Consider the following 27,456-nt stretch of genomic DNA (forward strand, 5'->3'; position numbering starts at 1 on the left):
TGTAGCCGGTACAGGATTTGGGCATGAACTGATGTCTTGATTATGTCCCATCTCGGCCAGTCTGGGTGGCCCAATCAATTGCTCTCATTGTGCAGAATGTTTTTCGTACTAGTTTTGAACAGCTGCGGTTCGGTGACGTACGTTGCCATCAATAAACAGTTCATCATTGTTTGGTAACATGAAGTCCATGAATGGCTGAAAATGGTTAACAGGTGGCTGAACATAACCATTTTCACCCAATAATCGGATCAGTTGGCACAGACGACCCAGTCTATTCCATGTAAACATAGCCCACACCAATATGTAGCCACCACCAGCCTGCACACTGCCTTCTTGACAATGTGGGTTCATAGCTTTGTGGGGTCTGCACCACACTCGAAACCTACTATTAACTCTAACGAATTGAAATCAAGATGCAGTTAAACAGAACACAATTTTCTAGTCCCCTAGGGTCCAACCAATATTGTCACGAGCACAGGGGAGGTGCTGCAGTCCTCTGCCTCCAGAGTCCATTAACGTCAAATTTCGCTGCACTGTCCTACCGGATACGTTCGTCGTACATCCCACATTGATTTATGTGGTTTTTTCATGCAGTGTTGCTTCTTTGTTAGCACTTACAACTCTACATGAACGCCACTCCTCTCGGTCGTTAAGTGAAGGCCGTCTGCCATTGAAATGTCCGTGGTGAGAGGTAAAGCCTGAAATTTGATATTCTCGGCACACTCTTGACACTGTGGATCTCGAAATATTGATTCCCTAACGATTTCCATAATGGAATGTCCCATGTCCCCAAGCGCCTAGCTCCAACTGCCATTCTGCGTTCAAAGTCCGTTAATTCCCGTCATGCGGGCACAATCATGTCAGACACCTTTTCACATGGATCACCTGATTACAATTGACAGCTCTACCAACGCACATATCCCATGACTTTTGTCACCTCATTGTACATCAAGCGTAGATTGAATCTCTCGAATCTGCAAAGAAATCCATGATGAAATGAGGAGCAAAGGAATATGTCGCGAGATTAGTTGACAGCCAAGGCTCTGACTTTGCCATTAGACAAAATGTAATCCCAGGAGCCTTTTTTGTAAATTCGTAAACTGTATGAAGTGTAATTTTAGGAATTAATTAGCTAGGAGACATTTTGTGCACTGGAAGTGCGATAGAAGAGATTGAACGCACTGAATAATAGGTATGTGGACACTATACATAAACAGTAGATAAACATTAGTTTTGAGACGAACACTGAGGTGACTGACTTAAAATTACCTATTGCTCACTTCCCGACAACACTATCAACCTTTTTGCACATACATGTGTACATTGTAGGGCTGATAACAAACACTGTGACCAAGATTATTTCCTCACAGCCATTTATTGTTTTACCAGATGGCCAGAAGTCGTCGCAATACATGACAGATCAGCTGAGCTGGTTCTTGAGCACACTCGTGAAATCAGATTGGCGTTCTGTAAGATATAACTACAGATTGCTGGAGCCAATCTGAAAGTCAGCCATGCATAACTGCGTAGCTGTGTGGCTGTAACCATCTCCGCATCCACCCACCCAGCAATGGAATGGTAGAATGATTTCACTGCATGCTCAAAACTGTCTTAATGTGCAGCTCATCATTAGGGTCCAAAGTATGGTCCCCAGTCCTACTCAGATTAAGAACAACAGTGAAAGAGGAGGGCATCGAAACTTAGATTCACCATTGTTTAAAATTATTGTATCTGTGATTGTACCAAGCTAGAAAGTGGGTAGGCTGGCATTATTGTTCAGTGATGGATGATCAACAAATAAATCTTAGGAGGATTTCTAGTTTCAAATAGAGAACTGTTAATGAAGGGACACAAGTAGTTTCCAGTCGTTTCCTTATGGTACCGAACAAGCTGCTTCCAACTCATCTTATTCAGTTCCTGAAAAATTCTCAAAACACAAAATAATTCACTAGTGTAAAATGGAAACGAGAAAGGATCATAAATTAAAAGCGATTAATATGAGTATGAGCAATTAATGACATTATTATTGGCCAGCACCAGGAGGTTACAAAATTACGTCCTGTTTCGAAGAGATCACAGCGGCAAAAGATGCGAATGTAGAAGTAAGAAACATGAAGATCAGTTTTTTCATTTGTCAGCTGAGATATAACATAAGCATTTAACAGAGTCCCAGAAGCTTTGTTGTGAATGAAAATACTTTCTGTAACTACAAGAAAGAGAGTTCGCCGGTTTCCTTCTAAAACACATAGACTTCACAAAACGCACTCAAAAAGAGCACTATTCTTTCTTTATCCACAGACTACCTTTTAATATCACTTAGGAGAAATAATGGTATACCATACAATACTCTCCCATACAGTTGGTCTACAGTGAGAAGCTGAGGGTTCTGGTAGAATTAATCACGCCATTACTGGCACAGCCCGTTGTCCACGAGATATGTACACAATATGTACACCAACTCATGATCAGAATTAGGAACATACAGCCTATGAACCCTGTCAGACCTGGAGACCAGAGTATGTTCTTGCACTGTCACCTGGAAAAACGTCACGGCTCCTTTCGCCATACTCTGTACCCCAGAGGGTAGTTGCAAGTGGAAGTCATAATTCGAAAATGAAAAAGCACTGTAAGACCGCGTTCACCGTTGAGAGTGCTCTCCTTACTCTCCCACAATAGTGCAAGTTCCCCATATACTTGAGATACCCTGTTTCAAACATAAGGGGGGTCTGATGTGGCGACATCACTAAGCCACTTCCCTACAATGAGTGAGCAAACGCGTCGCTGATTTTACAGAAGTATCTTTACTACACTCGGCATTGTTATAGTTGTTTCCTCTCCTTTCTTTTTGGTCTTATGCGAGAACAAATAAATGTTATTTGTTAAATAAGTGAGCAGTTAGTTCATGTGGATAAATACAATATAAGAGTTCCCGTATAACATATAGTTATTAGGGAAATTAGTCAAACTGGTATTGTGATACATTATTTTCGTTAGTTTTCTTTTGGAGTGCTCTACTTCCTGATTTACTTACAAGTAAAGGCAAAGATCCCGAGTTCGAGTCTCGGTCCGGCACACATTTTTAATCTGCCAGGAAGTTTCATATCAGCGCACACTCTGCTGCAGAGTGAAAATCTCATTCTGGAAACGTCCCCCAGGCTGTGGCTAAGCCATGTCTCCGCATTATCCTTTCTTTCAGGAGTGCTAGTTCTGCAAGGTTCGCAGGAGATCTTCTGTAAAGTTTGGAAGGTAGGAGACGAGGTACTGACAGAAGTAAAGCTATGAGGACGGGGCGTGAGTCGTACTTGGGTAGCTCAGTTTGTAGAGCACTTGCCCGCTAAAGGCGAAGGTCCCGAGTTCGAGTCTCCGTCCGGCATACAGTTTTAATCTGCCAGGAAGCGCACACTCCGCTGCAGAGTGAAAATCTCATTCTACTTACAAGTAGTTTACCAGGCCATATCTACGGTATAATTCCAGTATTAAAATTTTGCATGGTCAACACAGCTTTTTGCAATGTAGAAGATGTAGAATTGTTTCCACGTTTTAAGATACAATTTGGTTCATTTTACTCGTACTGCCTTTAGAAATAAGTGCTGGGATCTTAAATCTTCATCTATATTATTGCTGAAACAATCATTTGCCTCGTTAATACATTCCAATGCAGAAATATGTAAGTCCTTCAATAGGACTTACTTACATATAGCTCACCTATCGACATTATAGTCTTCCGTCGTTCTCATGGACGTTGTCTACAAAGGTAGGCCATGTGATCTTTGGTGCAAATTTCTTTACCGCGTTTTTTTACGAAAAGATCTCTGCTCACTGTGGCCAACATGCCACTGCAATACTTAAAATTTGCCGTTTAATGTCAAATAATGACATTGAATATTCCTGATCCTTCTAGCCTGTGTTGTATTGCAATTTGTAATCCGAGATAACCCTGAAAGTTGACATTGGTCTGTACAAAGGAGGAAACGTGTGTATCACACACTTTGGAGTTGTAATATTTTTTTGCGAGTCTATGCATTGCACGCAGTTGAGCTATTTTCACAGACATTCGCCAGGAGAATCAAGGATAAAAACTAATATACATACGCTCATACTTTATCATACCCTCTAACATATTTCAGAGTTATTTTTCAATCTTAATTTTTATGCAGTTTTTAAACTCATGAAACTGAAGTCTAACACTGAACAGTGACACATCTAAGCTTAGAAGATTGGAAAAGGCAACAGACTTGACTGGCAATACTTTAACCTCAAAATTTTCATTTTATATACTCCAACTTAATAGCAGAAAATTTTGAGAGCGTCAAATTGAAGTAGCGATGTGTAACACGCTCTCAAGATTGTTGTTTTGAAACTTTACTTCCGTTCATTGTAAGATCTGTGACTCAGTAGCACCAACCATTGAAGACACCAAAACTTGAACGATGTATCTGTAAACAGTCGAAAGTTGTTTCTATTATTGGGAGAATTTGGTTAGGTTTGTGTATTTTGAATCAAAATATTTCTAGATGCCGCACACAGGTGGGAGACACCAAAAGCGGCAAGGAAATGGAGAAAACTTAATGCAGGCAAGTGATCTTCATCCTAATTCAAAATTATTGCGGTCGACAACTACGTACTACTGTAGTGATAATAACGCAGACATACAACATATAAGTGTTGTCGAAGTTCTAGAGCCGTAAGTTGATCCTAACGACTCATACTAACGTAGTCGGGTTATTGCGGGTTTGTTTTAAGTGTGTCATCAAAGCTTTCTATTGTTTATTGTACTTTGTTGACGATAATATAACCTCAAATTGTTTCGTTTCTCCGGTAGTTGTACATGTTGTTATTGATTGATAGAGGGCCACGTTACCTCATGGTAAACTAGGTTTGTGTTTTTTAACCCACAAATCAACAGAGTTGTCAGTTATTGTATTTTTCATAAATAATCGCCGTTTTGAAGCGTAAATTGGAATCCACTGTGCTTGTGTTAAGAGGTGATCTGTATTCATGAACAGATACTGCAACCTAATTTAATGTTTTCTTTCTTTTCCCTTACGTATTAATTCGCAAGCTCTTGGTTGTTAAATTTCCCGTGTAGTATTCTGGTAACTTAAATTTTTTGTCTTAGTTTAGGTGCTAAGGCCTATAGAATATGTGTATGATCTTGAGTCTTATTCTTATGTATTGGATCAAAATATTAACGTTTGAAGAAATTATGAATACGAAATAAAAATAGTGACTTTGAAACTGTATTTCCTTTATAGGTAATGTCAGGGAAGATGACATTTGTACGTCTTTATTAATTAAAATTAGGGAGTAATGCTGGAATGTTTATTTATTTTAATATTTCTGTTTCACGGATAGCCTGTTGTGTGAAGATTTGAGTATATAGAATCTGTATTCAGGGACTAATTTGTGATATTTATTTTACTCCATTGCAATGCCTCATCGAATTTCACTCCCAAGTGGTAGCAGTGTAACTTGCCAGAAGTGTTTCTCAAATACCGGGACATTACAACTCTTCTTGTGTGCTTTGGCGAGGAAAAAACTCTTTTATGAAGTCTTTTATGCATGGTTTGTCAACTAAGGAACAAACTAACTGTGTGACACTTCTGTGCTGAGTTATTTGAATGTTATGATATTTATGGTTAAAAAAATAATATTTTTATTCGTTTTATTTAGCTTTGATATGGTTTGCTCACATTTGCATGGTGGTGTAAGTTATGTTTTGGTCCCCACCTTGCATTTTTTGATATGCCGCAAACATAAATGTTAGGTTGCACTGCTGTTATTTTATCGCCACCACCTTTATTTCTCTGTAACATTCATTGACTTAGTCAACTGACAACCAGATTGTCACTTTTCAACCTAACCTAGACCTTTGTTACTACAACCAAGATTTTGGGGCATAACCGAATTAAGCCATAGTCAAGAAAGTGTGTGTGGTGGCTTTCATGTAATCTCCGGGACATGAGCTCCAGGTTTGCAAAATTCTTCCATTAATAGAATATTCTTTTAGAGTATTCAGACTGGTGGGAAGGGGGGGCGTCTTCCCTTGTTAGTGTGTACAAACTGTGAAGCAAGTCATGGTTTATGGGGTGAGTAAAGACATACAAATACAACACAAATTCAGGATGTTCTTTGTCCAGATATGCTTCACCTGGTAGATTCTGATATCATCAATCATTCCCATTTTTCAATAATGATCTTCTTTGCCTGTGCCATTTCTTGTGAAATAATCTGCAAAAGTTTGCCCACAGATCAATCCATGGGCAGGTGTGGGTATATGAAGAAATTAGTGCAGATGAGTATGTCTACAAAGGAAGTAGATATCCTTTGTTGATAGTTTGGATTTGATTGTGTCCGTGCCCACAAGGTTTTTTTAATGATAGAATTTTTTCACACCCATTAGTAGACTACCTGATAGTGCACTGATGGACCAGTGGTGTTGTTAACATGGCAGAGGTATAAATCTTAGGAAACAACTTATGGATGATATCACTAACAACACAAAAGTATTAGCAAAACAAACATCATCCTCAATGGTTCAGTCTTCACTAGACTGATAAAGATCTAATAAACAGCATGATGTAAGCCACAATCCAGAAGAACTAAACCACATACTGTGAAAAAGCACGTAATCAACATCTACAACTCGAGTATACAAACAAAAAACACTACTGACCTAAGTATGTGATATATGGTGTCACATTTCAAAGAATATACTGATGGCTTGCATTGTTCACTAGACTCTAATTTTTAAATCTGGCACTTGAGTAATATATGCTTATGACCCCTGATGACACATTAAAGAATCACCAAGATGAACATGTGTTTTTGCATCTTTTCACTGATGCATCGTAATTTGGTTGGCCGCTTAAGGTACACTGCGTTAAGCGTAATTTTTGTTGTTCTAGGATGCTAGCCACTTGATGAGTTGGGCATTTGTTCATATTTAAAGCTTCAGTCAGTGTTAGTCACTAATACAAATGTAAATAAAACAAAAAGAAATTTTACTGTATTTAATTACTGCCATCATGAAAATATTTTATTTAAACCTCTGATAATTGTTTGAATGACTAACTGAAACTAGTCAAAATAGATCAACACTGAAGGATTGCAATCTGAAGCGAGGTTGACAGGCACACAATTTAAAATGATACTTACACATCTTTAACTGTTTGGTACTTCCAAATAATAATTTTGTCTGGGGGGAGGTGGTGGGGGTGGGGGGTAAATAATTGGATATTGTGTTTGGGCCCTGAAGATAAGGAAAAATGTTCTAATGCTATACGTATCATTATTATTGCTATTGTTATTAATATTATTTTTAGTGTTATTTTCATTGTCGCATATAAAATTTCCATGTTCATTTATTATATTTCATTTCAGTACTGTCTACATATGTTACAACATTTCCTCACTGACACAAATGTCCAGTTTTGAAATGAATAAATAGAAATGATTAACTAGCACAAATTTATAGCTCAATAGCTCAAGCTGTTTTTTAAAGGAACTAAATTTCATCACACATTGTTGCCCAGGACTGGAAGAACTGAGTCGCAGTCTTCAACTGTTTCTCTTTATATTTTTAATGCATAATATCGCCCTCAGTATTCTTTGTGCCCTCAAATTCGCAGTTTCCCATCCAAACACCCTAAGGAATTTACTTGTCCATCCCTATGATACTCCTTATTCTAACCGCATGCCCTATGGGTCATATGTATGTGCAGGTCACAAGTATGAGGTCGTCCCCTGCATCAGCCCATTTATCATTTCAGAGCTGTCACTGACACATCCTACTTCACCATAGGCAGGTGCTATGAAAGCAGTTGTTTCATCTACCAACTTTATTGTAACCACTCGACAGCTACCTGTACATGGGCACTGCCCAACTAGGATCAGCAGACAACCATACCAGCCAGTACCCCCTGCGGGTCCGGGGTAAGAATAGGCCCGAGGTATTCCTGCCTGTCGTAAGAGGCGACTAAAAGGAGTTTCAACCGTTTCGGCTTTCCATGTGATGGTCCCCCTTGGGGTTTGACCTCCATTTTTCAAAATTCTACAGAAGTACGAGCCTTTTGGGGAAGGACGCCTTACGTGGTGTACCACTGGTCCTCAGTGCACTAAGACCTTGGCACTCAGCATTGTACCGGCGTTGTAACCATACCCACTATTCCTCAAATTGGGCCTAAACGCGTGATGGGTTGTACAAGTTACGCCCATAGTGCGTCCCCATCTGCACCTACGATCATGATGGACTTTCCATGGCACCAGAAATCCAGCACGGTAGCCAGCCCGTTGTGGTGGGGTCGTCATGTACCCTCTAGGTTGTAGCCCCCTGACAACACAGGGATCGTACTGCCGATACCTGAGCTGCACCCTCCCCACGTCGGCCAAGGAGTAGATGCCCGTCTCCTTGGGGCATCAGGACTCCTGGCAGGTGGCCCTTTCTGAGGCTGGGTGGCGCCCGTGGGGAGAGCCCCTGGTCGGAGTGGATGGTATCGTGGCGGACGTTTCGCAGATGAAACGTCAACACGTATCAGGTCGCTCTGCGGCCGAGTCTTTCAAAGGGAAAGGTACTGTCTCTGGTTCTGGTTCTCCTGCCCTTTCCCCCTTGGCCACTCCCTGGGAGGAGGTACAGGCCCGCCGGCTTGGGGCGAAGTACTTCCCCCGCTATTTGGTCTGTTCTCGAACCGATGGGGGGATGTTCGCCACCTCCAAACCCATGTTCTTTGTTCAGCACATTGAGGACATCTTCGGGGAAATCGAGGCTCTTAGTAAGATGCGTTCGGGGTCCGTACTTATAAAGACCACATCCGCCACACAGTCGGCGGCGTTCCAGGCGTGCGACCGCCTAGGGGATATCCCAGTGTCCATTGTCCCGCATCTGGCACTAAATAGGACGCAGGGGGCTATTTTTCATCGGGACCTCCTGCTGCAATCTGATGAGGAGCTCAGGGCCATCCTGGAGCGCCGAGGTGTGCATTTCATCCGGCGAGTCCAGCGCGGCCCCAAAGACCGTCGCATCGACACCGGGGCCTTTATCCTCGCCTTCGAGGGGGACGTTCTCCCGGAGAAGGTAAAGGTGATGTGCTACCGGTGCGACGTGCGACCTTACGCCCCGCCTCCTATGCGCTGTTTCCGGTGTTTGCGCTTTGGGCACATGTCGTCACGGTGTGAACTGAGCGCCTTTGTGGCGATTGTGGACGTCCTCTTCGTGAGGAACATACATGCACCCCACCACCTCGGTGTGTTAATTGTCCTGGCATCCACTCGCCTAGATCCTTAGACTGCCCCGCGTATCAGAAGGAGAAGAAGATACAAGAACTCAAAACTTTGGATCGTCTCTCTTATTCTGAGGCCAGGAAGAAATATGACCGCCTCCATCCCGTGCCGTTGACCACTTCATTTGCCTCAGTTGTGTCCACTCCTTCCGCGGTATCCTCACCCCTATCCTGTCCCCCCTCCGCCTCCTCCTCCCCCCATCCGGGGTCTATGCCTCCGCCTCCCAAATCCCTCCCTTCCAAATCCTCCTCCCCCGTGGCCCCCGCCCCCTCTACCCCAGGGGCCACCCTTCCTCGTCCTACCAACCCCCCCCCCCCCCCCCCCCACGCCTGAGAAGCGATCCTCTTCTCATTCTCAGGCGTCCATTGGGGAAACGTTCCGGACCGCAGCTTCCGAGGTCCGGCGTTCCAAAACGGACCCCGCGCGTGAGGACCTTCTTCGGGTCCAGCCCACCATCCTTGAGCCTCCTCGGACTTCCAAGAAGGCCTCCAAGAAGAAGTCTCTATCCCCCTCTCCACCCCGGCGCGTTTCGTCTGACGCTCCATCCGTGAGTCGCTGCTCCCGGCCGTCCTCAGTTTCGCCAGGACGCTCTGCTGCCAGGCGCTCAGCTGGCCTCTCGTCGGCAAATGATGCTGCCCCTCCTACACAACCCGGGACAGCGGCCGCAGCTGGCGACGACTCGATGGAACAGGATCCGCCTCCCGCCGGTTGTAGCGTTGTTCCCTCGAAACCTGGCCCTCCGCGGCCGTCGAGGTGACCAGCTCTTCCCCCGTCTCATTCCCCCTCTTTTTTGACTTGTGATGGCCTTGTTACATTGGAACATAAGAGGTATTCGATCTAATCGGGAGGAATTACAACTGCTCCTCCGCCTGCACTGTCCGCTCGTCCTTGGTCTCCAAGAATCCAAGTTGCACCCGACTGACCGTATTGCCTTTACCCACTATACCTCGGAGCGGTATGACCTCACCCCTGTGGACGGTATCCCAGCTCATGGTGGGGTCATGTTGCTCGTTCGGGACGATGTCTATTACCATCCCATCCCATTGACCACCCCACTCCAAGCAATAGCTGTCCGTATTACTCTTTCTGCTTTTACTTTTTCAGTTTGTACCATCTACACTCCATCGTCATCCGCAGTTAGGCGGGCTGACATGATGCACCTGATTGTTCAGCTTCCTCCGCCATTTTTATCGTTTGGCGACTTCAATGCCCATCATCCCCTTTGGGGCTCTCCTGCATCCTGTCAAAGAGGCTCACTCTTGGCGGATGTCTTCAACCATATCAATCTTTTCTGTCTCAATACTGGCGCCCCGACTTTCCTCTCGGACTCTACTCATACCTATTCCCACTTGGACCTCTCGATCTGTTCTACCACTCTTGCCCATCGGTTCGAGTGGTATGTCCTTTCTGACACCTATTCGAGCGACCAATTCCCCTGTGTCGTTCATCTCTTGCACCACACCCCATCCCCACGTCCTTCGAGCTGGAACATACCGAAAGCTGACTGGGGACTTTACTCCTCCCTGGCGACCTTTCCGGACCACTATTTTCTCAGTTGTGACAGTCAGGTCGAATACCTCATGGCTGTTATCATCAATGCTGCCGAACGTTCCATTCCTCGTACTACCTCTTCTTCACGTCGCGTTTCCGGCCCCTGGTGGAATGAGGCTTGTAGAGACGCTATCCGTGCTCGACGACGTGCTTTACGCACCTTTCGCCGCCATCCTACGTTGGCGAATTGTATTGGATACAAACGATTCCAAGCGCATTGCCGTAGAGTCATCAAAGACAGCAAAAAAGCTTGTTGGGCCTCTTTCACCAGCTCCTTTAACAGTTTTACTCCCTCTTCTGTCGTCTGGGGTAGCCTGGTCCGTCTGTCGGGCATTAAGGCCCACTCCTCGGTACCTGGCCTGACCTCAGGTAATGAGGTCCTTGTTGATCCTGTGGCTGTCTCCAACGCCTTTGGCCGGTTTTTCGCGGAGGTTTCAAGCTCCGCCCATTACCACCCTGCCTTCCTTCCCACCAAAGAGGCAGAAGAGGCTTGGCGACCTTCCTTCCACTCGCTGAATCTGGAAACTTATAATGCCCCCTTTACTATGCGAGAACTCGAACGTGCGCTTGCACTGTCCCGGTCCTCTGCTCTGGGGCCAGATGCCATTCGCGTTCAGATGCTGGCACACCTTTCTCCGGCGGGCAAAAGCTTCCTTCTTCGTACCTACAATCGCGTCTGGACCGAAGGTCAGGTCCCCATGCGTTGGCGTGACGCCGTTGTTGTTTCTATACCCAAACCCGGGAAGGATAGACACCTTCCTTCTAGTTACCGCCCCATTTCTCTTACAAGCTGTGTCTGTTAGGTGATGGAGCACATGGTTAATGCTCGGTTAATCTGGATTCTTGAATCTCGACGGCTACTTACCAATGTCCAATGCGGCTTTCGTCGCCGCCGCTCCACTGTTGACCACCTTGTGACCTTGTCGACATTCATCATGAACAACTTTTTGCGAAGGCGCCAAACGGTAGCCGTGTTCTTTGATTTGAAGAAGGCTTATGATACCTGTTGGAGAGGAGGTACCCTCCGCACTACGCACAGGTGGGGCCTACGCGGTCGCCTGCCCTTCTAGGGCTTACGTTGGACAGGAAACTTTGTTGGTCTCCGCATGTCTCTTATTTGGCGGCCCGTTGTACACGTTCCCTTAATGTCCTCAGAGTTCTTAGTGGTTCATCTTGGGGAGCGGGTCGCACTGTCCTGCTTCGCTTGTATCGGTCCATAGTCCGATCGAAGCTGGATTATGGGAGCGTCGTCTACTCGTCTGCTCGGCCATCCCTCTTACGCCGTCTCAACTCCATCCACCATCGGGGGTTACGTCTTGCAACCGGAGCCTTCTACACTAGTCCTGCCAAGAGTCTTTATGCTGAAGCTGCCGAATTACCATTGACCTACCGGCGCGACGTACTGCTGTGTCGGTATGCCTGCCGGCTGTTGTCTATGCCCGACCACCCCTCTTACCAGTCCTTCTTCGCCGATTCTCTCGACCGTCAGTACGGGTTGTATGTGTCTGCCTGCTGCCCCCCGGAGTCCGCTTTCATCGCCTGCTTCGACAATTGGATTTTGCCCTCCCTACCACCTTCAGAGAGGGTGAGAGCCCGACACCACCTTGGCTCCAGGCTCCGGTTCATATTTATCTCGACCTCAGCTCACTCCCGAAGGAGGGTACTCCAGCTGCAGTGTATTGCTCACGGTTTGTCGAACTTTGTGCTCGACTTGCTGGTCACACCTTTATTTACACCGATGGCTCCAAAACTGACGATGGTGTCGGCTGTGCCTTTGTCGTCGGGGCCGCCACCTTTAAATACCGGCTCCTCGACCAATGTTCCAGCTTTACGGCCGAGCTTTTTGCTCTCCATCAGGCCGTTCAGTATGCCCGCCGCCACCGCCATTCATCGTATGTCCCCTGCTCTGACTCACTCAGTGCTCTTCAGAGCCTTGGAGCTCCCTATCCGGTCCATCCCTTGGTTCAACGGATACAGCAGTCCCTCCATTCTTTCACTGATAATGGTTCTCCTGTCAGCTTTCTGTGGGTTCCCGGACGTGTAGGAGTGCCTGGGAATGAGGCTGCAGATGCTGCAGCCAAGGCAGCAGTCCTCCTGCCTCGGCCAGCCACCCATTGTTTCTCGTCATCTGACGTTCGTGGGGATGTTTGTAAGAGGCTTGTGTCGTTGTGGTGGGATGCTTGGTCATCCCTCCAAGGAAACAAGCTCCGGGCAGTAAAACCGCTCCCAACTGCTTGGACAACCTCCTCCCGACCATCTCTGCGAGAAGAGGTCCTTCTGACCAGGTTGCAGATTGGGCATTGTCGGTTTAGCCACCGCTACCTGCTCTCCGGTGACCCAGCCCCGCAGTGCCCTTGTGGTCAGGCATTAACAGTGCACCATGTTTTATTGTCGTGTCCCCGCTTTAGTCAATCTCGTGTTGTCCTGTCCCTGCCATCTACTTTACCGGATATTTTAGCTGATGACGCTCGAGCAGCTGCTCGTGTTCTGCCTTTTATAACTTTGACTGGCTTGTCCGAAGACATCTAACTTTTTTACTTATTTTATCTGCATCTTTGTCAAGCCTTTCTGGTGTCCCCCCCTCCCCTTGAGTTTTACTAGATTCCATGTGCTCTAACACCTCTGACTGGGCGCTAATGACCTCAGTAGTTGAGCGCCCTTAATCCCCACCAAAAAAAAAACATACCAGCCAGTAATGGAAGAAACTGCTCATCAAAACGTTGACTTCCTCGGAATTGTCATGTCCCCCTCCTCACCCAAAATCGGTTATTCTGGCCTGCAGGTGGAAACTATCCCTCCAGTACATCTGCTATTTACTGAGCCCCTGATCTTAATCTCCTCTAGTGTAGGTTCTCGACATGTATCTCTGTTCCCTGTCAGTTCCACCCTCAAGCCCCCATCCCATCTTAACACTTCACCTTGTACTTTATTTCCTCATCCTAGCTCACTTGTATCTTCCTTTCATTATACACACATCAAAAAAGTTTTGCATCACCCCAGTTCCCAGAACTCCTGAAGATAGACATTGACTGTGGATATTGTATCACAGACACAGCCCCATTGACTGTTCAGAGATGTCACTAAACCTGCTCAAAGATGTAAATGATCGATAAGCAGGGCCTATTAGACGGAGGAGGTCCAACAGCAGATCAGTTCCATTCATTCCACCAGGAAGGAGGTACACAGCTCGTGCCATCTGTAGTACAACCATGCCTAGATGGACAATACCACTGTTCAGTTGTGTCCGCATTGTTACTTTGTGCCAGGAAGGGCTCTCAATAAGGGATGTGTCCAGGCGTCTTGGAGTGAACCAAAGCAATGTTGTTCGGACATGGAGGAGATACAGAGAAACAGGAACTGTCGATGACAGGCTTCGCTCAAACCGCCCTAGGCCTACTCCTGCAGTGGATGACTGCTACCTACGGGCTATGGCTCGAAGGAACCCTGACAGTATCGCTACCGTGTTGAATAACGCTTTTTGTGCAGCCACAGGACGTCGTGTTACAACTGTGCGCAGGAGGCTGCATGATGCACAACTTCACTCCCAACATCCATGGTGAGGTCCATCTTTGCAACCACGACACCATGCAGCGTGGTACAGATGGGCCCAACAACATGCCGAATGGATCACTCAGGATTGGCACCATGTTCTCTTCACCGATGAGTGTCGCATATGCCTTCAATTAGACCCGATCAGGCTGAATGCCTTAGATGCACTGTCCAGCGAGTGCAGCAAGCTGGAAGTTTCCTGCTGTTTTGGGGTGGCATTATTTGGGGCCGATGTATGCCGCTGGTGGTCATGGAAGACGCCTTAATGGCTGTACAATATGTGAATGCCATCCTCCGACCGATAATGCAATCATATTGGCAGCATATTGACAAAGAATTTGTCTTCATGGACAACAATTCGTGCCCAAATTGTGCATGTCTTGTGAATGACTTCCTTCAGGATAACAACATTGCTTGAATAGAGTGGCCAGCATATTTTCCAGACATGAACCCTGTTGAACATGTCTGGGATAGATTGAAAAGGGCTATTTATACACGACGTGACCCACCAACTACTCTGAGGGATCTATGCCGAATTGCCATTAAGGAGTGGGACAATCTGGACCAACAGTGCCTTGATGAACTTGTGGATAGTATGCCACGACAAATACAGGTGTGCGTCAATGCAGGAGGATGTGCTACTGTGTATTAGAGGTACCAGTGTGTACAGCAATCTGGACCGCCATCTCTGAAGGTCATGGTGATACAACAATCAATGTGTGGCTTTCATGAGCAATAAAAAGGGTGGAAATGATGTTTATGTTGATCTCTATTCCAATTTTCTGTACAGGTTCCAGAACTCTCAGAACCGAGGTAATGCAAAACTTTTTTTGATGTGTGTATGTTTCACTTAGTTTGGGACCATCACCCCACTTTTCCCTCTACTACCGTATCCATTTCTCAATACAGGTTCATATCCTTATGGGGTATAACTATTCGTGTCCAGGACAATCTCCTAGGCCTCCGTCCAGTCTTGGCATCACCAAGAGGTGATCATTGTTGAAAAATATTGGACCTGTGTCCGCGTAGGAGTGAGGAAGGAAACACACTCCACCTAGCAGAGTGCCATTACAGGAGAGAATTCGCACCCTGCACCACCAATCCGGAATAGTGGTGAGCAGCTATCATGTGATTCCTCCCTCAAACTCCTAATTACCCACACACATAGTGTACACAGGGGGTGGGGAGTGGTAGGTAGATTCATTGTTAGTAGTTCGGGAAACAAACAACTTCTACTGAGGTGACAATCCTTCTGTGGCAAATAAATCAGCCATTCAAAATATTTTTAAAGACAAATTTAAAATTACTCTTGGACATGATGGGCTACCTGTAGACTTCTGTAACATTCTGTAAGTCACATGTGTCTCCGGATTATTGCAAGTAGGAAGCATCTTGGGGAAATTGGTCTTCAATTGTTGAGTTCTGATTTGGAGTATTCCAGGGTACCAGGCTTGGAGGTGGTTGGCATCCTCAGTGCTCCATAATTGTGTGATCTAGGCATGCTATCAGCAGTCTCAATGAGACTTAATAGTAGAACTTCTTGTTTTGCAGAGAGCAGGAATCTTAGCATAATGATGCAGATTGCAATGATTGTACAAACACTATAAAAACTGACAGGGTGGAGAGGCAAAACAGTCATTGACAGGCAATCTTTGGTGAACCTGCTGCATCCCAGTCATAGCACACTTCCCTAGATATATTGGGTTGCGGTTAGATTGACTAGTTTCGTGGCTGTTTGAGGATAGGAAACAGAAAATTTAAATCAAAAATTCCAATCATCCAGTTGCATAAGCTTACCCCTGGTAGGCATCAACGCTCATCCAGACAGGGAAACTAATGAGGCCAGACATCTAGACTAATCTACATCTACACTCTGCAAACTACTGTGAATTGTATGGCAGAGGGTATGTCCCATTGTACCAGCTATTAGAACTTCTTCCCAAGCCATTCAAGTAAGGAGTGCAGGAATAATGATAGTTTGAATGCCTCTGTGTGTGCTGTAATTATTCTAATATTGTCCTCTACTGTGAATGCTGTTGTCAGATATGGAATGAGTTGATTGACATTCGTAAGCAACTGGAAATTGTCTAACTACTGTCTAATGGTTGGCAGCTACTGCAGATTGGTTTGTTGGAAGAGCTCCTGAGAGGCATGTACTTGTGGTACTGGTACCAAAGATACCTCAAGTATTACCATCTCCTGTGGATCCTGTCTCCGTTACAGAAAGTATGGGCCTGTCATTACTCATCCACTTGACTGTGAGTGGCGTTTCAATGGTAGAGCTACACATCCTGTACAGGATGGATGGGGGCCAGGGAGGACACAGGGTGTTATACCGATTCCTCTAATCAATAAGTTCAAGGTGCTGTCTTTCACTGAAACTGAGCCAGTGGGACTACCTTTACCTATTTTGGGGAAACCTGTTTAGTCCAGTGTCAAGAGGAAGCAAATACAAAAGGGTACGAATTAGGGGTCTATTAATCATTGGCAATTCAAATTTATGGAGAATGATGTTACCCCTTGGAGGAATGGCAGCAGGGGATAGGAAAGGACACCTGGTGCACTCAGAGAGAGAGAGAGAGAGAGAGAGAGAGAGAGAGAGAGAGAGAGAGAGAGTGTGTGTGTGTGTGTGTGTGTGTGTGTGTGTGTGTGTGTGTGTGGGAGCATGTTCAGCTTATTGAAGGGGCTATTCCAGCAGCCATTGAGGGAACAGGGTGCAGCCTACTGCAAATCATGACACACGTTGGAATGAATGATGCCTGTTATCTGGTCACAGAGGTCATACTTGAATCATTCCAGTGACTGGCAGAGAAGAACAGCCTTGTGCACAGCATTGGCCCCAGAACTGATTGTCTCCCCTTGGTTCTGAGTCAAACGGAAGGACTGAATCAGAGACTTTGAAGTTTCTGTGACAGGCTAGGCTTGGCTTCCTGGACTGGCAGCATAGGGTTGATAACTGTACGGTGTGCATTACACATAAGAGGCTGCTCCCTAGGTAGATGACTGTGTGCGGGATGCACACAAAAGTTTTTTAGATTATGTAACTCTTCATTCAATCCAGATAATGGTACCTGTAAGAAAGCGAGAAGTATCAGTCTAATCTCAAAAGAAATGCCTCCCACAGGTGACAGTATTAAAATCCAAGTGGTTAACTGCTGAAGCATTGACAACAAAGTGGCTGAGTTCAAAGTGATCTTGGGAAGCACTGAAGCTCACATAATACTAGGTACTGAAAGCTGGTTGAAACCTGAAATTTATAGCAGTGAGATTTATGTGGAAAATTTTAACATATATCAAAAAAATAAGCTAATATGAAAGGGAGGTGATGTATTTGTCACAATAGACAAGACACTCAAATCTACCAAGATAGAAATTGAAGAAATTGGGCAAGGCTCAGTATCAGGGGGAGGGCAAAAAATGGTAATTTGATCCTTCAATATCCCACCAGACTTGTCTCCTGATGTAGCCAAGAACTTCAGAGAAAACCTCATTTTACTTGTACACAAGTTCCCCAATCGTTGATTTGATTTTGGCAGGGAAGCTAAAACAGCTTTGGTCTAACCCGCCACTGCCTGCACTGAAACCGAGTTCATTGTACAATATGGCTCCCTATATATCTAGTAAAGCCAACCAATGCCCTTAAATGGTGCAAGGAGTCCCTTTACATTTCTTTCTTAGACACAATTTCTTCAGGTCTAGTTGTCACAAAAATTCTGTGTCTCTTGCTCTCTAATGCCATGCATTCGAAGATTAGGTGTGATGCAGTTTCTTCACTCTCATTACAGATCCTATATTTAGGGTCTTCTTCCGTTATACCCATTGTATGTAGGTGTGTTTTTGAAATTACCATGGTTGGTCATCAGTCCAACCATGAGTTTAATCTCTTTCCTGTTCAAGCCCAGGATTACAGAGCTTCTTTTAAAACACATGCTTTGGCATCATTACCTTACCATGTTTTTGTTTGTAGACCTTGGTCCAGTATTCTATGTGCTGTCTACTAAGCCAGTTCTGGAGTTCTAGTTTGATCATAGACTTTGTTATTGTCAGGACAGGTTCCGGTCCAATGAATGGAGCCTGTGCCCCCATCCTGGCCAATCTGTCGGCTTGTTCATCGCCACCGATCCCTGAGTGGCCAGGGACCCACATTTGGTTTCACTATTGCTTCCCTCTCGCTTCACCAGAGCCCTGTGACATTCTGCAACAATCTTAGATCTTGTTGCAGGAGCTGCAGTAGTTTTATATCTGAATGAGGAACTTGAAACTTTCATCACAGAGCAGGAGCATGTAGAGAAACTATGGCCCAAGTTTAAAAGGTTAGTTGACCATACACTGGGTGATACCCAGTAGAATAGACCATAATGCGAGGGATCGTCTGTGGCATACAGTCACTGTAAAATAATGTCTAAAGAAACAGAGACTACTGCATAATAGGTGTAAACGAAAGCATAAGACTATAGATAGAAAGATTCTGAATGAAACATTGTTGCCTGTAAAGAGAGCAATGCATGATGCCTTCAATGACTACCATAGCAGAATATTGTGAAATGATATTTCACAAAATCTAAAGAAATTCTGGTCGTATGTCAAGGCTGTTAGTGGCATCAAAATAAGTGCCTAGTCCCTAGCAAATGAGGCAGGAACTGCAATTGAGAGTAGCAAAGAAACGTCTGAAATGCCTAGCTCTGTTTTCAAACTTTCCTTTACAAATGGAAACACAGGAGAATTATCTCTTAATCCTTGCACCTTTGAAAAGTCGAGTGAAATAAACATTAGTGTCAATGGTGTTAAGAAACAGCTGAAACTTTTAAAACTGAATAAAGCTCCAGGGCCTGATAGAACCCCTGTCAGGTTCAGTACTGACTTTGCGGCTTAGTTAACCCCTCAAGTTTCAAGAAACAGCTTTGTATTATGACTGTGGGAGTATACTACAATCCCTCTATGTATCACTCACATCTTCTGCTAGTATAAAAGTTTGTTTAAATACTACGGTGTAGTTTGTTCGAATGTCTTTTTTTCATATGTTGAGAAGATGCTACACTTAGAAATTGACACTCCTTTACATACATGACGGTCTGCAGGCAGTAACAAGTGGACTTAACAAGGTATAAGAAAATCCAAGGTCTGGCCATGAAGCTTGGTAATGATGTTAGTCCTTTTTTGCTGAATAAACCTCCAGTACAGCATGTTTTTCTCAGGGAAAGGTGACTTGAGAAGAGACATTGGCTGTAGAAGTCTTCATTTGGCTTTTCATGGAATTATCTCAATTGAAAATCACCTTGTCATCATTCTGTAAATGCCTGCCATTTAATGCTTTCTTCATCTGAGGAAAAAAATGATAGTTATTGGATCCCATGCCGGGAGAGTACAGTGGATGGGGTAAAATGTGATAGCCCAAAGAAGCAGCATGTGGGTCTGTGTCCTGTGCAGCATGAGCTGCTCCGTTTAGGAGCAAAAACACCGCTTGGTCCACTTCGCACAATTCATAATCCTGACAACTTCCCATGTCCTTGTCAGGAGATTTCGGCAGTGTTCTGTAATGCTTTGACCCTTATGAGAATAATCTGTTAGTATCACACCTTACCAGTCCCAAAAATCTTCAGCAACACATTTCACAGTGACTATTGGGTCTTCACCTTTATTGATAATGGTGAATCCACATATTTCTGCTGATTGTTTTCATTTTTTGCCTCGAATCATTGTGATACACATAGCACTCATCCATGATGATTAAGCATCTAAAGAAGTCATCTGGATTGGCCTGATGTATCTGTAACATTTCTATGGCTGTCCCAGTTTGCTACACTTTTTGAGTGAGTGTAACTAGTCATGGCTTACAGTGAATGGTGGGCTTTGTGATGTTCCAAATGCGTGAGATGTTGCAAATTGTTCTGTGACTGGTTTTCACTTTTCCCACCATTACCTAGATTGTGCTATACCAGTCCTCAAAGCACAAAGCCTCCACTTATCTTACATTTTCTGGTTCTACACAGAGATTGTCTGCTACGTTGGTCTTCGTTATTCAGACTTGTTTGATCATAAGGGAAACATCTGTGCCACTTGACCACTGTGTAATATTATGGTGCATTTTTGCCATATGCCTCCACCAGCTTGACATGAATTTTTGTAGAGTTGTTCCTGTCAAATACAAAAAACTAATAATGACATGATGCTCAAATTTATCATTCGGATGTGCTCTTTTTTGGTCCCTCTAGTGGTGTGCTATGGTACTGTGGTGCAGGGATTTCTGGGTCTACTGAAACATGTAACTGCAAAACAAAAAAATAACTATGTAACATGTTTTCGATGTTATAGTTAAAACTGTATGGTTATCCATACAAAAACTGGGAAATGATGCAACATGCTTGTAGATGCTGTAGATACTGAAAGAGGGAAAATAGATGTTTCACTTATCTTACCTTGGGGTGGGTAGGGCAACATTTCAGAGAAAACAAGAGACTTCATTTTAATATTTAAATCTTCTATATTGGCCATACATATTGTGGGTGGATGCATTTATCTGAAATTATGGCTATATATTGCAAATACCCGATACTTTAAATAACGGAAGTGCGTTATAGTACTGTCATAAACAATGGTTTGATACTTGCAGGAGATATGGCCAAACAGCACACAAGGTTGTTGTGGCATTCTACATTCTGTGAATGTACTTTAATTGTTCAGAACCATTTCCCTCTTAGAACAGAGACTGTTGTTTTTGTGCTGATGGAAAGATAACGCAGCAGTGTTGCTTCAAGATAGGTGTTTTCAGCAGCACTAGTTGTCAAGCCTGCCACTTCCTGTGCAGTGGTACACATCTCAAACTTTAAACATATGGAATTCACTATTTTGCTGTCTGTGTTATCAAAATAAAGTGAGCATCTCTGTACTTCCGACATTTCAACAAGAACATAGAACAAGGGCTGCAGCAACTTCAAAGAGAATTGGAAAAAAAAACAGCTGATCAGAAACTTTTTTAAATTCAAATGATAAAGATGAATGTTTTGTGCATTATAATGACTTTGCTAAAAGACCTTCAAGCCCAAATATCACCTATCCCTTGCCACACTCTGCCTCTCAGGAGCACATCACCAAAAAAGAAGAACAGGGGAGAAGACAACTCACTTTGATTAATGGGCGCCATACTATAATGAAATGTAAATGGTTTTAGAACTTACACGAAGAAATTCAAACATTTGCCACAGAAGAAATCACTGTGCCAATTTTCACAGAAGACATATTTTAAACATCTGATCCTCCTGTGCTAAGAGGCTATGCTCTCTACAAGAAAGATAATCTTATCTGTGACAGATCTGAAGGAGTTGTGACATTATCATAACAAATAATGCCAGAGGCTACCCAGAAGTTCACATAGTACACAGATAAATAAAATTACACTTTACTTAGCTCCTGTTCACCACAATTACCTTAAAAGTAATCATATTGGGGATGTATTCACTGCTCCCAGCAGTTTTTCCATGAACTGAAAACTGCTTGGAACTCATTTTTTTTTTTTTTGTGGTGCAGTTTACTATCACTTGCCATTCTGCTGGAATCTCCCCAGTGGTATGAAATCTTCAGCCTTTTAACATGAGTTTCATTCTGGGGAACAGAAAAAAGTCTCTTGGTGCCAAGTTGGCAGAGTACGATGGATGAGAAATAACTGTCATTTTGTTTTTTGCCAGAAACTCCTGGGTTATCAATGCATTATCATGATGGAGGAACCAGTTGCCTGTGCGCCATTTTTCTAAGTGATTTCTTCTGACATTTTCCCTCACGACATCATGGTAGAACACTGAAATGCCAGACTAACAAAGAGGTTCAAGCTCCATATTGGCAATTCCTTCCCTTTTGAAGAAACATGTGAACATGGATTTCACATTAGTCTTCACTTGCTGGGCTTCCTTGTGATGGGGTGATGATGGGTTGTTCCATTGTTACTTAGTTTTAAGATCATACCCGTAAACCCAGCTTTCATCACTGGTAATAAATGTCAGAAGAAAATCTGGTTCTCTGTCAAGCATTCCTTGAAATTCTCAGCAGACTTGCATGCAATGCTGTTTCTGCTTGTCGCTGACAATTCATGACACACACTTTGAGGTAATCCCTTGGGTGTGCAGTTTGTCAGACAAAATCGTCTGACACGCCCCCTATGACATTGCATATATCCACCTACAATCTTCCAGTACTGTATTCGGAACAGCGGCATCATTTTTGTGCAACAGGTTCCAATGGGGAAATGCACACAATGAGTAAAATGTAACCATCTAGCACAAAGCTGCCCTTGGTACTGGCTCTCAAAGGATGTGGGAGGTACCACCTGGTGGTGTTCCATTGTACTGACTAGACTTCGGAAGTTAAACATACATTCTGCGAACTTTTGGGTAACATCTTATATACACTACGCATCACCTGTCTCACTCACCTTAAACTTGCGGACAGTAGCTTGCATACATTGCTGAAAATTTTATGCACAGCTTAGGGATAGCTAATTGCTCACTTAAAGAAGATTCTCTCACAGCTCTAATCGAGCAACTCCTTCAGAGATATTTCCTTGTAGGGCTGTTATGATGCACACAATGTGCTTTGGGGTTCCACCTCTACCTACCAAAGGGATGAGTTCTTGAGAGCCTCATTTTATCAGAAGGTGCCTGTTATTTGAACAGATGTTGAACCTGTTTCAGCTGAGCTAGAGGGTTTCTTTCTGCCCACCTTCCAACCATTGACCTTTCATTTTGTTCACCCGCTCTTGCAGATATTGATGAATGGGAGGTGGACACCTAATCTTCACTGTGCTTACCACTTCTCAATCTGGACACACTTTCCCAAGGTTATGAAAGAAGCAGCTGAAATGGATGCAGAGCCTTATACAGAGATCTTGATGGAGAGGATCAGATACGTACAGTAGGAGGAGCAGGAAACAGCTGGGCTAACAACGTAGAATATAATATTAAAGGTTACCTGGAGGAAATAGAAGCAGCAACAGCATACAATCATGAAGAGTTTGTGGAGGTTTTGCAGTGACATGGCCAGCTCTTGAAGAGCTGAGTGGATTGCTTTGGACTGAAACAGTCTCACATCTGTGCAGTGCTTGTTGTCACAGTTGGAAGATGGGGATACATAAATCATGGCCTTCATCTGAATAGGAGGGAAAGGAAAGATTAGCTGAGCATCTTGCAGTAAGTGTAAGGGGGTTACGAGCACACAAGACAAAAGCCCTGTGATTATTAGATTCAGAGGGGGACTGGAGTCAGAGACGGTACATATTTTAGGTTAGACAGACAATATTGAAAGAAATTAGAACTGTACATGGTCTTAATACACGTAACAGTTTCGAGAAAAATCAAATTTCTTTCTTTCATCAAAAACTTAAGTGGCTGCAAAAGAAGGTTGGTGAGTTTCTTGTTCACCTTGAAGCCATGGATAATTCTGAAGTATGGATGATTTGTGTGCCTCAGAAAAGTCAAATATCAAGTGTTATAGATTAGCATAATTTTTGTGTAGAGTTAACATGGGAAAAGGATGAATTGCAAGATTTATGAAAGTTGTACATAAAATAAAAAAAATTGAAACAAATAGTTTTGTGTAGATCACATCCTACGAGCATGTGCTTGTGAGTTGTTACTGCAGAATACTTCCCTGGTCATTGTAAAAGTCTGCATAACCCCTCTAGAAAACTGCCAGCAATTTATAAGAAACCTAGATGCATTATTGTGCTGCCTGTCAGACAAGAAGAAACAATAGCAAGTGGAGATTTTCATGTAGATTTCCTAAAGCATATGATCATGAAAAAAACTAGAATCAGTAATTTGACATTTCAATCAAATTTCCATACTCAATTTTCCAACTTGGATAGGACTACACTCACTGATAATATTTTTATTAACAGTGCTTAGGCTGAAACAATTAATGTGTACCCAATTGTTAATAGAGTAAGTGATCATGATGAATGATTAATGGAAATAAACAATATAACGCCTCACTACTGTAGGCAGGTTCACATAAAACAATTAGACTAGTTAATAATAACATAATAGAACATATTAAGAGTAAGTTAAAACAGTAGAGGTGGTATAGGATCAGGTATATATAGAAAGAGATGCTAATGTCAATTAATTAATCTCAGTATCTGAAAGTTGCTTTTCTAAAAAATTATCTAGAAGATTCATTAAAATACTAGCAAACTGTGAATAACTGAAGGAATTAAAAGCTCACTTACGGAGAAGAGGGAAATTTATATAAAGGCCAGAATAAGTCAAGACCCGACATTACATGCATACTACAAAAAATATGGTAGTATTTTAAGGAAGGTAATTCAAATGTCAAGAAGTACAAATGTCCTAACAGAAATTAATAACACAAACAATAAGATAAAAACTAGGCCTCTGCGGAATATTGTAATGTGGGAGACAGGACTGCCAGTCAGTGTACAAGGTAACATTATACTAAAGCTAAATGACAATGTTGTGACTGATAATTCACAAGTTGTGAGTATTTTTTATAGTCACTTTCTAAATGTAACAGCAAAAATAGAATTAAATAGTTCACTTCAAGAAGCAAGAGAATATATTAAAAATATAATTCCACAAAACTTTAAGTAACTAGAAGTATCACCAGTGTCCTTTGCTGAAATTAATAAATTTGTTAAAAATCTAAAAAACAAAAGCTCATATGTTGTTGATGGAGTATCAAACAGAATTCTGAAAAGTTATTGTTACTTAATATGTAATGTCCTTAGTGATTATATAACGCATCTCAGGCACAGTTTTTTTTTTTTTTTTAAATATATTGAAATATGCTATTTTTGAACCGCGTCATAAGAAAGGTGATAAAAAAGAGTTAAATAGCTATTGTCTGATTTCTTTACTTACATCTTTTAAAAGATATTTGAAAAAGTAATGTATTCAAATAATTTTGATATGTACACTCTGCTAGGAGCCCCTCTCATACTAGCATCACGAGTGACCAACCCCTGCAAAGCTGTAGGGGCATACATGCAGATAACAGCCAGAGGACCTCACACATGTGCTGGGCTGATTGGTGGCAGTGTGAGTGCCAACATAGGTCACTGGCTCTGTGGACCTGATTGCTTCTGTGGGGTTATATGGCCACAAATTCATCCGGCTGTATCCTGGCACAGCCAGGGTAAATACGCCAGCACTACACTGCACCAGCCAGTTTGTTTCTTTGAGTTGACGGCCAGTTTTACGCTCGGATCCAGTTTTAGGCAACTGCCTTCACTGCACGCGTCCATGTGTTTGCTACAATGGGAGCCACAAACATTCTCAGTTTAGACCTTTTCAACACCTTGGGTTTGGAATTCCATGACTCTGCTAATAGTATCCAGCCATCTATGTCTTACAACACATCAACCCAGCTGATGAAAATCTGACATTCTTGCTGTACTGATACGAGATCTATATCTCTTCATACTTACCAGACAGTAGCACAGAATACCGTGCTGTCCGTCTATGGCTTGTCTGTCTTCAATTTCCCTCAGACTGCAAATGGAGCATGACGAATTATTAGTGTGGTTTGTGTAGTACAGCGTTTGCAGAACAGTAGTAGTGTAGAAGAAGAAGAAGAAGAAGAAGAAGAAGAAGAGGAAGGAGGAGGGTACATTGGATCCATGGATTAAATATAGGAAGTGATAAAGTAGGTGAATTTTTTGTTCTTTTTGAGGAATTTAGGGACGATGGAGATAAGTTTTAATTATTTTTGGAGAAGTTTATGAGCATTTGGTGATCTCCATGCATGAATGAAGAGTTCCATTTAATGCTGCTACTCATCCTTCACTTGAAGTATCCAGCTGTACAAATGTTGGCAACTACATTCAAGTGAGTGGAAAAAATAGTTAAAATTTAAAAAAAATTGGGCAGCATCAACACCTTCTATGACCATTCTCTGGACACCAATTAGCAGTTGCTGAAAGAGTGTTCTATTATCACCAGTCTGCAAATGGACCTGAAAGTATAACATGAAGTAAATGCACACAAGGAGAAATTTCTGCCAATAAGGTACAAGAAATGATGATGAATTATTTTATGACACCTGAGGGCTCTGTAAAATGGCAATTATCTAATACTTAATGTGGTACTGATTATAAGAAAAATTGTGTATTTAATGTAAAGAATAATGATTCGTGTTTCCAGTAATCATCTCTGTCTATGTCACACATTCGTTCAAAACCTTCGATCTTGCAAACTTTGTTCCACGCATTCCTTGTTTGTATTCTTTCCATATAACTGCCCAAAGTCTTGCCCATCCTGAAGTAATATTGTAACAATTTTGATATCAAATTTTGCCACGAGACAATAGAACTGTCCAGAACAGGTTGAACCGCCAAACAAAGCAAAACACAACGGACCGGGGCAGATGATAGTTGCCAGGTATATGTGAAGCCCTCTACTCTCTTACTTCATCCACTACCTGCACCAGGTGTACCACACAACTCCGACAGCAGGCCAACGCAATGGGGACGACCGGCATTCCACAGCCTCGGCCCAGCTGTCAGCTGTTGTTCACCTGTCCACGTCTTCTGTTGGCCTTGTATGAAAAGTCCACTCACCTTTACAGCCAGTTAGCTGTATTGGTTGTTGCCTGCTAGATGGATATGAAATAACCCTATGGCCAGCGTGTATTTAGGGGGTTTATGCAACAAATAGGAATCCGTTTTTTCATGCATCAAAGTCCACTGCAGTCTTCAGTCAAGAGGCCACATCCTGGTGTGCCTCAGGTAATCAACAATGGCTCGATGTTGTGGCCGCAACTGGTGGTAGCAAAGTGTTGGAGATCCTAATGATTTCCTTAACCAGAGCTATGATTGACTGAACAGTACTGTGGGCAGCATCTGGCCCAGAGGACTCGAAAGAATGAAATGGTCTGGCACAGCACAACGCTGGTTGTTTTTCCACTATGACTGGGATGGCCCACTAACTCTCAGGGACTGCAATCAAAATGCCCTCATCTTGCAGGCATTGGAGTTCTTTGCTGCGTTTCTTGAAAGTGTGCAATGTACTTTTGCAGACTGGGTAAGCTAAAGAACTTCAATGCCTGCAAGATGAGAGCATTTTGATTGCA

At 43.2% G+C, this 27,456-nt stretch overlaps 1 protein-coding gene across 1 annotated transcript in view; it reads left to right on the forward strand.

Annotated features, from left to right (window-relative positions):
- Nucleotides 1-4,435: 4,435 nt before the first annotated feature.
- The window catches only part of LOC124804534 (zinc finger protein 16-like), a 137,485-nt gene continuing 114,464 nt past the window's right edge, over nt 4,436-27,456 (forward strand). Inside the window, exon 1 of the mRNA XM_047264761.1 lies at nt 4,436-4,574. The gene's annotated coding sequence lies outside the window, so the exon portion shown is untranslated. The remainder of the gene's footprint in view (nt 4,575-27,456) is intronic.

Source organism: Schistocerca piceifrons, chromosome 1 (assembly GCF_021461385.2).
Source record: "Schistocerca piceifrons isolate TAMUIC-IGC-003096 chromosome 1, iqSchPice1.1, whole genome shotgun sequence".
Taxonomy (NCBI): Eukaryota; Metazoa; Arthropoda; class Insecta; order Orthoptera; family Acrididae; genus Schistocerca; species Schistocerca piceifrons.